Source organism: Arachis hypogaea, chromosome 16 (assembly GCF_003086295.3).
Source record: "Arachis hypogaea cultivar Tifrunner chromosome 16, arahy.Tifrunner.gnm2.J5K5, whole genome shotgun sequence".
NCBI classification, from domain to species: Eukaryota; Viridiplantae; Streptophyta; class Magnoliopsida; order Fabales; family Fabaceae; genus Arachis; species Arachis hypogaea.
Window position 1 is genome coordinate 88,174,672 of NC_092051.1, and position 2,818 is coordinate 88,177,489.

The following is a 2,818-nucleotide window of genomic DNA, read 5'->3' on the forward strand; positions in this document are numbered from 1 at the left end:
GATTGGAAGAAGGCAATAGGAAAGCAGAGGTTCAAGGAGAACAAAGCATCTTCATACGCTTATCTGAAATCCACCAATGAATTACATAAGTATCTCTATCTTTATTTTATGTTTATTTTCATCACCTTAAACTCCATAACCATTTGAATCTGCCTGACTGAGATTTACAAGATGACCATAGCTTGCTTCGAGCCGACAATCTCCCTGGGATCGACCCTTACTCACGTAAGGTTTATTACTTGGACGACCCAGTGCACTTGCTGGTTAGTTGTGTGGAATTGTGACAAAGTGTGATTCACGTTTGAGAGCTCCAGGTTTTTGGCGCCATTGTTGATGATCACAATTTCGTGCACCAAATTTTTGGCGCCGTTGCCGGGGATTGTTCGAGTTTGGACAACCGACGGTTCATCTAGTTGCTTAGATTAGGTACTTTCCAAAAATTTTAAGAATGAATTCTAGAGTTTCAAGGTGATGTTCTTATCATCACAAAAGCTGATTGATTCTCATCAATTTAGCTGCTGAATGTAATGTCCTACTGAAGCTTGGCCAAACATGTCTAATCTTTTTAGACTGAAGCTTTAGACTAACATTGCATGATTCCTGGAATTCTTATTAAAAGTTTTGATTCTCTTTATTTTCTTTTCCATATAATTTTCGAAAAAAATACAAAAAAATTTAAAATCATAAAACCAAAAATATTTTATGTTTCTTGTTTGAGTCTATTGTCTAATTTTAAGTTTGGTGTCAATTGCATGTCTTTATCTTTCTAATTTTCGAAAATTTATACATATTGTTCTTCGTTGATCTTCAAGTTGTTCTTGATGATTTCATTGCTTTGATCTTCAAATTCTCTTGTTTTGTATGTTTTGTTATTTCTTACATGCTTTTTTACATTGTTATAGTCCTTAGTATACAAACTTTTAAGTTTGGTGTCTTGCATGCATTGTTTATTTGATCTTAGTTGCATTTTTTATTGATTCCCATCATCAAAAATTCAAAAATACTTTTTTTAAAACTATGTCTTTTCAAGTCAATAATACAGAGAATTGAAGATTCAGAACATTCAGCAGAGGAATCAAACAGAAAAAGCTGGGCGTTCAAAACGCCCAGTGAAGAAGGAAAACTGGCGTTTAAACACTAGCCAGGGTACCTGGCTGGGCGTTTAACGCCCAAAAAGGTAGAGATTTGGGCGTTAAACGCCAGAATGGGCACCATTCTGGGCGTTTAACGCCAGGATGACACTAGAGGGAAGATTTTGTTTTTAATTCACATTTTTTTCAAGTTTTCATAATTTTTCAAAATCAAATCTTTTTCAAATCATATCTTTTCAATCATATCTCTTTCAAAATCAATTTCTTTCCATTTTATATTTATTTTTACTATTTTCAAAAATCCTTGCTTCAATTCAAGATTTAGTTCAAAAATTTTCAAGTTGTTACTTGCCTATTAAGAAAGGATCAAATTTTAAATTTTAGAATCATATCTTCTAATTTCTTGTTTGTCAAGTAATCAACTTTAGTTTTAAAACTTTCTCTTTTTAATTTTATTTTCAATCATATCTTCTCAATCATATCTTTTCAATCACACCCTTTTTCAAAATTAATTTTCAATCATATCTTTTTAATTTCTGATTTCAAAATCTTTTTCAAAAAATCACTTGATTTCTTTCGCAATCTTAGTTTTTGAAAATCTCAATCAAATTTTCAAATTTCTTTTTAATTATTTCAAAATATTTTTAATTTATTTTCGAAAATTCTTCCCCTCTTTTCACATCCTTCTATTTAAAGGACTAAGACTCCTCATCAAGGTGCAATTCGAACTCTGTCCCTTTTGATAAGTTTGAATTCCCTCTTCTCCACCTCCTCCTTCTATTCTTCTTTTCTTCTGACACTTCAAGGAATCTCTATACTGTGACATAGAGGATTCCATACTTTCTTGTTCTCTTCTCTTTCATATAAGCAGGAGCAAAGATAAAAGCATTCTTGTTGAAGCTGATCCTGAACCTGAAAGGACCTTAAAGAGAAAACTAAGAGAAACCAAAACACAACTCTCTCTAGAGGGCCTAACAGAGCTCTTCAAAGAAGAAGAAACCATGGCAGCCGAAAATAACAATAATGCCAACAATGCAAGGAAGGTGCTTGGTGACTTTATTGCACCTACTCCTGATTTCTATGGGAGAAGCATCTCTATCCCTGCTATTGGAGCAAACAACTTTGAGCTTAAGCCTCAATTAGTTTCTCTAATGCAACAAAATTGCAAGTTTCATGGACTTCCATTGGAAGATCCTCATCAGTTCTTAGCTGAGTTCTTGCAAATCTACGATACTGTCAAGACCAATGGGGTTGACCCTGAAGTCTATAGACTTATGCTCTTTCCTTTTTCTGTAAGAGACAGAGCTAGAACATGGTTAGATTCACAACCTAAGGAAAGCCTGAACTCTTGGGAAAAGCTAGTCAATGCCTTCTTGGTAAAGTTCTTTCCACCTCAAAAATTGAGTAAGCTTAGAGTGGAAGTCCAAACCTTTAGACAGAAGGATGGTGAGTCCCTCTATGAAGCTTGGGAGAGATACAAGCAATTGATCAGAAGGTGCCCTTCTGACATGCTTTCAGAATGGAGCATCATAGGAATCTTCTATGATGGTCTGTCTGAACTATCCAAGATGTCATTGGATAGCTCTGCTGGAGGATCTCTTCATCTGAAGAAGACGCATGCAGAAGCTCAAGAACTCATTGAAATGGTTGCAAATAACCAATTCATGTACACCTCTGAAAGGAATCATGTGAATAATAGGTCAACTCAGAAGAAATGAGTTCTTGAG

General features: G+C 34.6%; 1 non-coding gene across 1 annotated transcript; it reads right to left on the reverse strand.

Annotated features, from left to right (window-relative positions):
• Nucleotides 1-2,497: 2,497 nt before the first annotated feature.
• On the reverse strand, nucleotides 2,498-2,605 carry LOC112760264 (small nucleolar RNA R71). The gene has a single exon (XR_003180713.1). It is a non-coding gene; the product is annotated as a small nucleolar RNA R71 (small nucleolar RNA).
• Between the last annotated feature and the right edge of the window lie 213 nt (nucleotides 2,606-2,818).